At 44.8% G+C, this 12,757-nt stretch overlaps 1 protein-coding gene across 1 annotated transcript in view; it reads left to right on the top strand.

Moving 5' to 3' along the window:
• WBP1L (WW domain binding protein 1 like) overlaps positions 1-12,757 on the top strand; it is a 78,143-nt gene that overhangs the window by 1,570 nt on the left and 63,816 nt on the right. The gene's annotated exons all lie outside the window — the stretch shown is intronic.

Below are 12,757 nucleotides of genomic sequence, written 5' to 3'. Positions count from 1 at the left end.
ACAGGATCTAAAGGGGCGTCGGTGTTTAGCTGAGGGACACCTGTGACAGTTTTGGTGTCAAGGAGGTGGCAGAGGCATGATGCCAAGCGAGTGAGGGGTGTTTGAGACGGCAGGTTGGTTAGGCGGGCTGGGGTGACTGTGGCTGGATAGCGGTGCCAAGCTGGGGATGTGGGCCTTATTCGTGTCCCTCTGTGGAGCAGGTGTCCCAGGCAGCAATGCAGTATGTACGTCTGTCTGTGTAGGGGTACACAGGCTATTGAGTTGGCCTATGAAGGAGGGGATCCTGAGAGAATATTTCTTTCAGGATGAACTGGGGAAAGTTCCGAGGGCATCTTAGTCTCTTTAAAAAAAAAAAAAAAAATTATTATGTTCCTGGGAGAGACTTGGCCCCATTTTTAAATCTGTAAGCCATGGCGCCCTTGGTTGGAGGCAGGACTCTCAGAAGGCAGGTGGGATGAAACAGAGTGGAACCCCTCAGGAGGAGGAGCACTCTTTGAGCTGTAACAAGCTCTTGCTGTTAGGCTGGCTGGCCTGGGAGAGCAAGGCACGGATTCTGATCTGAGCCAGCTCAGGGCTTTTGACCACAGGGTGGTTCTGATGCCAATGTGGGCAGCAAATGGAGCACCCCAGCTTTTCTTGCTGGGTGGCTTGCTCTTTATCCAGGCAGAGAAGCTTGCATGTGCTGATTCCAGCTCCAGCTGGCATTTCGAAACCCTAACCAGAGCGTTACTCCTGGTGCCAAGTTGGGTGGGGTGCAGTGGGGGCAATCACCCCTCCTTCTTTGCATTTGGCAAAGCTTTATTATTCTTTTTTCTTCACTTTCTGTTCTTTTCCCCGTTTTTTTCAGAAAGGCATACATCGACACATAGCATAATGGCAAAGTCTATACAACTTAGCGCTTGAACTTCTGTTGTGAACAAGAGCAGAAACTGAGTGCCAGCAAAAATACTTACCTTTTCCCTAGGAGTTTTAGGACTGCCTTTTCACAAATACATCTTGTTTTGCCCATTATCCTCTATTTTAAAATACTGATTAAAAAATAAGTTGAAATTCACATGACAAAAAACATTTTAAAGTGAACAATTCAGTGGTATTTAGTACACTTACAATGTTGTGCAACTACCACCTCTATCTAGTTCCAAAACATTTTCATCACCCCAGCAGAAAACCTCGTCCCTACTAAGCAGTTACTCTGTGTCTCCCTCTTCCCCCAGCCCCTGGCAACCACCAGTCTGCTTTCAGTCTCTATGGATTTATCTATTCTGGATATTTTATATAAATGGGATCCTACAATATGTGGTCTTTGTGCCTGGCTTCTTTCACTTAGCGTTATGTTTTCAAGGCCTATTCACATCGTAGCATGTACTAGTACTTCATTCCTGTTTATGACCAAGTAACTTTCCGTTGTCTGTATACCACAATTTATTTATGCATTGAAGCACCTAATTTTTCTTTAGGATATGTTTGTGTATACTAGAAATACCATGTGAAAGGAATGGAGCTCATTTTCTAGCCCAGCGTATTCCCTTTTCCAGGGTTGGGACCCTTCTGTTTTAGCCTTTGTTGGAGTTGTTTTTCCAGTGAAAATCATAAACTGGAAGGAGAAATACATTTTCTTTGTTTACTAGAAAAGTTATAGTCCTCAGACAACAAAATATAGAATATAGTAAACACAGAATTTACTTTTCCTTTGCGCGTGTCTGTTTCTATAAGTATCTTGAAAAGGCTGTCCCCAATAACCAATAAATGACATCGGTAGAGGGTTGGTTTAGGAATGTCAGAGCCTTTGGAGATGGGCTGGTCAAAGATAGGAACTAGATCCACTTTTTCAGCAAGGGGAATGATGGAAAGTGGAGGTTCCTACTAGGTCATGGAGCCTGGGAGGTGTTGTGAAGATGTGGAAGGGGATTGTTAATATTGTATCCTAATTGCAGTTTGCAAACCACAGGCTGCTTTCTTGTATCTCTGGCACTTCTAATACTTAATTTTGGGGACAGGTGTCTTTTGTACTTTGTTGCATTTGGATGAATGCTAGCACTGACCAACAGCTGTTACGTGGTTACAATTCCTGCAGAGGAGGGAAAGTTTTTGTAATGAGCGGTGGCCCTCTTCCTAATCAGCGCCCACATACCCTCACTCCTGACACTCCCCATACACTCCCACCCCTCACCTTATACCCTGTGTCTTTCTGTCCGGGACTACTAGATATCTATAGTGAGATTTCTGTTTTGAATTTTAACCTTCGGAATGCAAGTTGCTATATAATTATTAACTCTGAATCCACCACAATTTAGTCAATGTATTTTTTGGGTTTTTTTTTTGGTCTGGGGGGAAAGGGTTGCTTGTACAAATCAGTAAGGAAAAAAAATCCCAAGGCCGTTTTGGCACAGTGCTACTTCAAGTACCCACTGTCCTTAATTCAACAGTGAAGTCCAGCTAACTTTGAATTCAGGAGGACTTACTTGTACTCATTCTGTGTCGAATAATGATATCTGTACCTTATTGCATTTCTCCCACAAAATTGATCTACTTAAAATCTTTTTTTTTTTTTTTTTTTTTTACATACACATTTACTATCATAAATAAATGATATTGGGCAACTTGCTTTCCCTGTTACCAGTTCTGCATTGAAACAGCCATTTCTTGTTATGCAGGCAGGCCCTGGAAAGTTCATCATCTAGTTCATTCTGTGGTTAGGAACTTAGACTTAATTCTCCTATAGGTTATGACATTACAGCTCACAGACGTGAATGCTTAAATCTATAAAGAATGAAAAAGGACGGGCGTAGTGGCTCACTCCTGTAATCCCAGCACTTTGGGAGGCCGAGGCAGGCAGATCACAAGGTCAAGAGATCAAGACCATCCCGGCCAACATGGTGAAACCCCGTCTCTACTAAAAATATAAAAATTAGCCAGGCATGGTGGTGTGCGCCTGTAGTCCCAGCTACTCGGGAGGCTGAGGCAGAAGAATCTCTTGAATCTGGGAGGTGGAGGTTGTGGTGAGCCAAGGTCATGCTGCTGTACTCTAGCCTGGTGACAGAGTAACACTCCATCTCAAAAAATAAAAAATAATGAGAAAACAATAGAGGCTCCAACAGCCTTGGTATTTGCTTCCTGCAGTTAGATTATGATTGAGATACATAGAGTTTCTTTTGGTTGTTTAGATTTAACCAGAATGTTTGTTTTTGTCATTGTTGTTTTTGTTTTGTTTTTGAGACAGGATCTCACTCTGTTGCCCAGTCTGGAGTGCAGTGGTGTGATGTGATCTTGGATCACTGCAGTCTCGACCTCCCAGGCTTAAGTGAGCCTCCCACCTCAGCCTCCTGAGTAACTGGGACTACAGGTGCATGCCACCACACCCTGCTAATTTTTGTGTTTTTCTGTAGAGATGGGGTTTCGCCATGTTGCCCAGGCTGGTCGTGAACTCCTGGGCTCAAGCGATCTGTCCATCTCAGCCTCCCAGAGTGTTGGGATTACAGGTGTGAGCCACTGTGCCCGGCCTAAACAGAATATTTGACTATGTTATTTAAAATAATGTTTTGGGCCGGGCGCGGTGGCTCACGCCTGTAATCTTTGCACTTTGGGAGGCTGAGGCGGGCGGATCACGAGGTCAGGAGGTCAAGACCATCCTGGCTAACACGGTGAAACCCTGTCTCCACTAAAAATACAAAAAAATTAGCTGGGCGCAGTGGTGGGCGCCTGTAGTCCCAGCTACTCGGGAGGCTGAGGCAGGAAAATGGCGTGCACCCGGGAGGCGGAGCTTGCAGTGAGCTGAGATTGCGCAACTCCACTCCAGCCTCGGGGACAGAGTGAGACTCTGCCTCAAAAAAAAAAAAAATAAATAAATAAAATAAATAAATAAAATAATGTTTTGGTAGAAATGTCTTTTTTCATAGGGTAACTCAGCCAGTGGTTTAGGGACACATCTCTAGAGATGCAGTCCTTACCTTTCCTTTCCTTTGCCAAGCTTAAAACTTCGAGCTGGATGGGGGCCCCAGTTCCTGCTATTTTTTCCCACCTAACCCTCAATGGTATACCCTTTGGTTCCCACCTCACCTTACTCACCCCCATTGCCCAGTTTTCAGTCTGGAAGCCCTATTTCATTCTTCTTTCTTTTCTTTCCTTTCTTTTCTTTTCTTTTTTAGATGGAGTCTCGCCCTATCACCCAGGCTGGAGTACAGTGGTGTGATGTGTGCTCACTGCAAGCTCCACCTCTCAGGTTCATGCCATTCTCCTGCCTCAGCCTCCCGAGTAGCTGAGACTACAGGTGCCCGCCACCACGCCTGGCTAATTTTTTTTGTAATTTTAGTAGAGACGGGGTTTCACCGTATTAGCCAGGATGGTCTCGATCTCCTGACCTCGTGATCTGCCCGCCTCGGCCTCCCAAAGTGCAGTGATTACAGGCGTGAGCCACCGCGCCTGGCTCCATTTTCCTTTCTTTCAAATGGTATGTCAGTGCCATCGCCATCATTCCTTCTTGTACGGTAGTAGGATGCGAGACTTCCAGATTCTAATCCCTTTTACCTCACCTTCTTAGTGCATTTGATATACCAAAGTGTAAAATCAGCACCTTGAGTTTCTGTAAACTCTTTCAGTAGAATTCAGTAGGCATGAAAGAATGGACATTTACTGAAATGTCTACTCTTTGCAGCAGGCTATTATTGCTGGGCTCTGGGAACCATCAAATAAGTATGGAATCCCTGTTCCCCAGTAGCTGGTAATCTTGTGGCAAGAACAGATAACACACACGGTGAATCGTAATCCAGAGGTTTTGCTGAAATGCAAGTACAAACAAAGGACTGTCAGAGCAACTGATTCTGCTAGGGCAAGAGGAAGATGGGGTGCTAGGAAGAACTTCATTAAGGAAAAAGCATTTGTTCAGGACTTTAAAGGTTGATAAGAATGAGTAGAATATCTATGAACCAGGAAAGGGAAAAATGGATTCCAGTGTGGAAGAATGAAAATGGAGAGTGTGTTTGGAGGTAGCATGTACTCTGTGGCAGAAGCTTTGTGTGTGTATGTGTGGAGGAGTGTGGAACTGGGGGAGGCTGGAAAGGGAGGCTGTTGTCACATGGTCAGGAGGCCTTTCATCCATTCATCTAAGGCTGTACCATCCAGTAGAACTTTCTGTGATGCTGGAAATGATCTCTCTCTGTGCCATCCATTTCAGTAGCCACTTAGCCAGGTGGCTGCTGAGCATTTGAAATGTGGCTAGGATAACTGAATTTTGAAGCATATTTAATATTTATTTGTTTATTTACATATTTTTATTTTTTAGAGACAGGATCTTGCTCTGTTGCCCATAGAGTTTCTGTAGCTGGAATGTAGTGGTGTAGTCATAGCTCACTGCAGCTTTGAACCACTGGGCTCAAGCGATCCTTCCACCTCAGCCTCCCAAGGAGCTAGGACTGTAGGTGCGTGCCACCACACCTAGCCCTATATTTAATTTTTTTTCTTCTCTCTTTTATTTTATATATATATATATATATATATGTATTTAAAATAGAGATGGGAGTCTCACCATGTTGCCCAGGTTAGTCTAAAACTCCTTGGGCTCAAGTGATCCACATTGGCCTCTCAAAGTGTTTGGATTACAGGCGTGAGCCACCACACCTAGCCTAAGTTTTTTAGTTAAAAATTTTTTTAAAGAGAGGAAGTCTCACTGTATTGCCCAGGCTGGTCTTGAACTCCTTGGCTCAAGCGATTTTCCTTCCTCAGCTTCCCAAAGTGCTGGGATTGTAGGCATGAGCCATATGCCCGGCCCTCCATATTTAATTTTTTTTCTTTTCTTTTTTTTTTTTGAGATGGAGTTTCATTCTTGTTTCCCAGGCTGGAGTGCAACGGTGCAGTCTTGGCTTACTGCAACCTTTGGCTCCTGGGTTCAAGGGATTCTCGTGCCTCAGCCTCCCAAGTAGCTGGGATTACAGGCACTGCCAACACGCCTGGGTAATTTTTTTCATACTTTTTTGTAGATACGGGGTTTCACCATGTTGGCCAGGCTGGTCTTGAACTCCTGACCTCAGGCGATCGGCCCGCCTTGGCATCCCAAAGTGCTGGGATTACAGGCATGAGCCACTGTGCCTGGCCGCCCATATTTAATTTTTATATCAACTTTATGGAGATATAATCAGGTCAGACGCAGTGGTTCACACCTGTAATCCCAGCACTTTGGGAGGCTGAGGCGGGTGGATCATTTGAGGTCAGGAGTTCGAGACCAGCATGGCCAACATGGTGAAACCCCATCTCTACTAAAAATACAAAAATTCTTGTGCACCTGTAATCCCAGCTACTCAGGAGGCTGAGGCAGGAGAATCGCTTGAGCCCCGTAGGTGGAGGTTGCAGCAAGCCTAGATCGCGCCACTGCACTCCAGTCTGGGCAATAGAATGAGAGACCCTATCTCAAAAAAAGAAAAAAGAAAAGAAACTTTATTGAGATAATTTACATGCCAAAAAATTCACCCTTTTAAAAGTATACATAAATTGGTGTTTCAGTATAGTCACAGAATTTGTGACTATCAGTGCTAATTTTAGCATATTTTCTTTATTTTTATTTTTATTTTTCTTTCGAGATGGAGTCTTGCTCTGTCGCCCAGGCTGGAGTGCAGTGGGGCGATCTCCAGGGTTCAAGCGATTCTCCTGCCTCAGCCTCCTGAGTAACTGGGACTACAGGCGCCCACCACCACGTCCAGCTAATTTTTTGTATTTTTAGTAGAGACGGGGTTTCACTGTGTTAGCCAGGATGGTCTCAATCTCCCGACCTTGTGATCCGCTGGCCTCAGCCTCCCAAAGTGCTGGGATTACAGCCGGAAGCCACCACACCCCACCCAATTTTAACATATTTTCTTTAGCCCAGAAAGAAACCCCATAGCCGTTAGCAGTCACTTCCCTTTCCAGCCCCTTTTGTTCTATCCCTTAGTGACTAGCGATCTACTTTCCATTCCTATGGATTTGCCTATTCTGGACATTTCATATACAGGGAATGGTACCCTATGTGGTCTTTCGTGGCTTATTTCACTTACCACAAGGTTTTCTTTTCTTTTTTTTGAGAAAGAGTCTCACTCTGTTGCCCAGGCTGGAGTGCAGTGGCGTGGTCTTGGCTCACTGCAACCTCTGCCTCTCAGGTTCATGTGATTCTCCTGTCTCAGCCTCCTGAGTAGCTGGGACTACAGGCATGCACCATCATGCCCGGCTAATTTTTGTATTTTTCAGTAGAGACTGGGTTTTGCCATGTTGGCCAGGCTGTTCTCAAACTCCTGACCTCAGGTGATCTGCCCGACTTGGCCTCCCAAAGTGCTGGGATTACAGGGGTGTGCCACTGTGCCCAATTAAGGTTTTCTTTTTTTCTTTTTCTTTTCTTTTTTTTTGGTTGAGACAGGATCTCCCTCTGTTGCCCAGGCTGAAGTGCAGTGGTGCAATCTCGGTTTACTGCAATCTCCACCTCAAGCAAACCCCCTATCTCAGCCTTCCTAGTAGCTGGAACTACAGGTGCACACCCACACCCAGCTACTTTTTGTATTTTTTGTAGAGATGGAGTTTATCATGCTGACCAGGCTGGTCTTGAACTCCTGGGCTCAAGCGATCTGCTCACTTTGGCCTCTTAAAGTGCTGGGATTACAAGTGTGAGCCACCACACCCAGCCAATGTGATATTTACTTATAATAATTTAAACTAAATAGCTGTATGTAGATAATGACTATATATTGGGGGATATGATCTAACAGCTTTCCAGAGTAGGGGTTTGGTACAGTCAAACATAGTGGTCATGTCATGGGCTCTGGGGTCAGACCACCTGAGTTCCAAACTTTATACTATCCTTGAGCAAGTTACATAACCTTTTTGTGCCTCAGCTTCCTCATCTATAAAATGGGAATTGTACTAGTGTGGGGTTGTCATGAGGTGAAAAGACATAATATATGTAAAGCTCTTGGAATATACTCAGTGATTATTAAGTATAGTAATAATGATCACCATCATTGCTATTTGCATTCCTCAGAGTGTATTATGGTTTGTAAGTTAGTATCAACTCCCCAGACTAACTTCAGGAACTGAGATCTGGAGATTTTGCAGGTGACTTTCTTGATTCTGTTCTATGTCTGAATTTAGGTTTGGGGAGAATTTTGTCCTTCCAGAGGACATTAGTCACTGTCACAGCTTGGGAGTGCCACTGGCATCTAGTGGGTGGAGGCCAGGGATGCAGCTTAGCATCCTGGAATGCTCGGGACAGCCCCCCACGGCAGAGACTTTTCCAGCCCAAAATGTCAGTGGTGCCGAGGTGGAGAAATCCTGGCTTAGTGGGACCTGCTGTGGCCTTACCAGGTCCTGTTCATTATCGCAGAGCTTGGGGTCAGCCTTCTTGCAAGAACAACATAGCATTGTGAAGTGTAGGAAATTACCTTGGACAGCAGGTTTTCGGTGGGACGGTTTGAAGCTTTGATATGCCGAATCTCACTGCCTTTCAGGTTTGTTGATGTATGTGATCAGTCAGCTCTGTCTTGTCAGCGAACATCAAACATTTTGAAAAAAACACATTTTTTTGGTCTGTGATTCAGTAAGCAGGTGAGCCTCCCTTATTTACCCCATCTTGAACTTTCTTTCCTCTTGCTTTGATCTGCTATGTGGTTTTATTTTAAGAACATGATTTGCTTTGGTCCCAGTGAAAACCTGCTGGTCAATTACTTTATTTGCTCAGTGTCCTCCACAGTCCTGCAACCAATCAGAACTGAGTCATGTTCTTAGAACTTTTTCCTTTCCCCATTCCAAGTCCTGGCTCTACTCTGATTTTCGGCCTCAGGAACGTTGGTTTGCTCTCACACACGTTTAGCCTGTGGAAATCATTAGGTGTTCTCAGGGTCTGCCACAAGAGAAGCTAAGTGTCCTGGACCTCAGGATGGCTGTGTCTCAAGGAGAGTCCTCTTTTCAGGCCCCTAGGAGGCAGCTCATCTGTGGATGTTTGAGCCGGCGGGTCTTTGTGGATGCTGTGGGTATCTTGCATGGCTTTGGATTCAAAACTTCACCTGTCTTTTGAATGCCTGTCCACCCATACCCTTGAGAGGACCTCTTCCCTTCCTGCCGTCAGCTATTAGGGCTAACACTTGGGAGATCATCAGGTTCCAGGTGGTAGAATGGCTTGGGTTGGTTCCTTGTTCCTACTACCCCAGACATGGACATCACTGGGGCCGCTGATCCCACTGTAACTGCATAGCCAGTAAGAGCAGCCACCGAGTGATGGATTCTCCTGCTTCCGCCTCCCAAGGAGCTAGGACTACAGGCACACGCTGCAGCAACAGAGGTGGTGGCCTGTCTCCTTGGTGGCATACAGTAGACAGGCTGAGGTCTCCCTTTTGAACCATCCTTTTCAGTTCCACTAGGTGGAGCAAAGTCTGGCCTGAAAACTGCATGCTATGTGGAAACCACAAACAAACAAACACAAGTAAATCCAGAACATTGCAACCTGGGAGGTCAAGAAAGGGGAAACAAATCCCATCCTATTGAATTTTAAGGCGTGTTGATACAATTCTGAGCTTTCCTGATGTGGGGATTAAGTAGGTCATCCTCTCAGACTTGCAGATCGCCTGTCTTGCATGGTCTGGGTTTTTGGGATATGCTTGCTTACTCAGTTACATTCCCATAGCTCTGGTTTATTTACTTTTGGTTTTCTCCTTTCCACACTTTCTTCTGTGGGAAATCAGAGGAGTTGTTTATCTTCTGCTCCTGGTACTGTTGTTCTCACAGTGCCAAAGCTAAGTTTTGATTCAAGATCTCAGGTGTTTAGAATAATTTAACTTAAACATTTTTGGAAGAGGTAAAAATAAATGTAAGATGTTACAAGACTGTTTGTGGCTTGGAAGGGTGGGTCCTAGAGTGGAGAGTTACGAAAACATGTCTGTTTTGATTTTTAAATATCTAGCAAGACAAATGTTACACTGTAACACTTTTATTACACATCCTTTCAGATCAGAGGCATGCATTCATGGAGAAAATATTCGTATTTTTCAGAATTCTACATGTTGCTTTTTGGTTTGCCATTTCCTAATTTATTTTCCTCATTTAAAATCCCACCTGGCAGTTTCATCAAACACAGAAACAACAAGCAAAAAAACCACAACTTAGTTTATTGATCAGATTTAAATATTTTTCTCTCTTAGTGGTTCATTTGGGAGAAGAAATTACTATTTGGCTTTCTACACCAGGATGTTGGAATATTGAATATTGTAGCTCTTTGGAACTTGAATACAGAATTGAATAGTGTGAGTTCATCCTGCTTACTCCTTTCTTTTTCCTTGGATAATTTGTCTTTAAGTTTTGCAAATCCATTTGCTACATTTGGGAGGGGGTGAGGAGCATAAAACCCACCCCAGTGTGATCTGGCACAATGGCTGACTTTCCATTTTTCTTCCTTAGAGCTGATTGCTGCTTTTCTTTGAGCTTTAAGCCTTTTTTTTTTTTTTTTTTTGAGATGAAGTCTTGCTCTGTCATCCAAGCTGGAGTGCAGCGGTGTGATCTCAGCTCACTGCAACCTCCGACTCCCAGGTTCAAGCGATTCTCCTGCCTCAGCCTCCCTAGTAGCTGGGACTACAGGCACATGCCACCATGCCTGGCTAATTTTTATAGTTTTAGTAGAGATGGGGTTTCACTGTGTTGGCCAGGCTGGTCTCGAACTCCTGACGTAACCTGCCTGCCTCGCCTCCCAAAGTGCTGGTGCTGGGATTACAGGCATGAGACATCGCGCCAGGCCCCTTTTTAATTTTTTTTAATTTTTTTATTTTTAGAGATAGGGTCTTGCTATGCTGCCCAGGCTGGAGTACAGTGGCACAATCATAGCTCACTGCAGCTTCGAACTCCTGGGCTCAAGCGATTCTCCTGCCTCTGCCTCCCAAGTAGCTAGGACTATAGGCACACACTACAGTGTCCAGCTAATTTTGTTTTATTTGTTTATTTATTTATTTATTTATTGAGACAGAGTCTTGCTCTGTCACCCAGCTTTAAAATACCTTTCACCTTTTTTTTAAGAGATGAAATCTGTCTCTGTCACCCAGGCTGGAGTGCAGTGGCACGACTTTGGCTCAGTGGAACCTCCACCTCCTAGTTCAAGCCATTCTCCTGCCAACCTCCCCAGTAGTTGGGATTACATGCATGCACCACCATGCCCACCTAATTTTTGTATTTTTACTAGAGATGGGGTTTCACCATATTGGCCAGGCTGGTCTTGAACTCCTGACCTCATGATCCACCCGCCTTAGCCTCCAAAAGTGCTGGGATTACAGGCATGAGCCACCGCTCCTGGCCTTGTTTTATTTTTCGTAGAGGTAGGATCTTGCTATGTTGCCCAGGCTGGAGTACAGTGGTAATTCACAGGCATAGTCATAGTGCACGGCAGCTTTGAATCCCTGGCCTCAAGTGTTCCTTCTGCCTTAGCCTCCTGAGTAGCTAGGACTATTACTTTTTTTTTTTTGAGATGGAGTTTTGCTCTGTTGCCCAGGCTGGAGTGCAGTGGCACGATCTTGGCTCACTGCAACCTCCACCTCCTGGGTACAAGCAATTCTCCTGCCTCAGCTCACTGAGTAGCTGGGATTACAGGCACACACTACTACGCCTGGCTAATTTTTGTATTTTTATTAAAGATCAAGATTTCACCATGTTGGCCAGGCTGGTCTCAAACTCCTGATCTCGAGTGATCTGCCTGTCTTGGCCTCCCAGAGTGCTGGGATTACAGGCGTGAGCCACTGTGCCCAGTCTACATTCTTTTTTAATTACACAAAAACAACACATGCTCATAACAGTGTTAAATAATAGAAAGATTAAAAAATGTTGGCCGGGCCTGGTGGCTCACGCCTGTAATCGCAGCACTTTGGAAGGCTGAGGCAGGTCGATCACGAGGTCAGGAGATCAAGACCATCCTGGCTAACATGGTGAAACCCCGTCTCTACTAAAAATACAAAAAATTAGCCAGGCATGGTGGTGGGCACCTGTGGTCCCAGCTACTCGGGAGGCTGAGGCAGGAGAATGGCTTGAAGCCAGAAGGCGGAGCTTTCACCAAGCCGAAATTGCACCATTGTCTTCCAGCCTGGGTGGCAGAGTGAGACTCTGTCTCAAAAAAATATATATATATATTGTTTAGAGTAGAAAGTGAAAGTTTGTGGTTTGGTATGCATTTTTGGTGGTTTTTCTGCTTATGCTGCATATTCATAGATATATTAATATTCATACATAAACTTTATGTATATATACAGACATATATATATACACACACACACATACACACACCCACACATATATACAACCATAAAATTGTTTGGTACAGGTAGGGTTCTTTATTTGTTTTAAAAACAAAAATGTGGGCCGGGCGTGGTGGCTCAAGCCTGTAATCCCAGCACTTTGGGAGACTGAGGTGGGCAGATCACTTGAGCCCAGGAGTTGGAGACCAGCCTGGGCAACAGAGCGAGACTCTGTATCTTTGAGACAGAGTCTCGCTCTGTTGCCCAGGCTGGAGTGCAGTGGCACAGTCTCAACACAGTGCGGTTTCTGCCTCCTGGGTTCAAACAATTCTCAGACCTCAGCCCCATGAGTAGCTGGGATTACCAACGTTTGCCACCATACGTCGCTAATTTTTTTGTATTTTTAGTAGAGACAAGGTTTTGCCATGTTGGTCAGGCTGGTCTCAAACTCCTGGCCTCAATGATCCATCCCCTTTAGCCTCCCAAAGTGCTGGGATTAAGACGTGAGCCACCACGCCCAGTCCAATTTTTAAATTTTTTGT

This window comes from Papio anubis, chromosome 11 (genome assembly GCF_008728515.1).
Source record: "Papio anubis isolate 15944 chromosome 11, Panubis1.0, whole genome shotgun sequence".
Lineage (NCBI taxonomy): Eukaryota > Metazoa > Chordata > Mammalia > Primates > Cercopithecidae > Papio > Papio anubis.
Note: the sequence above shows the minus strand (reverse complement) of the source record. Positions and strands in the feature narration are given on the sequence as shown.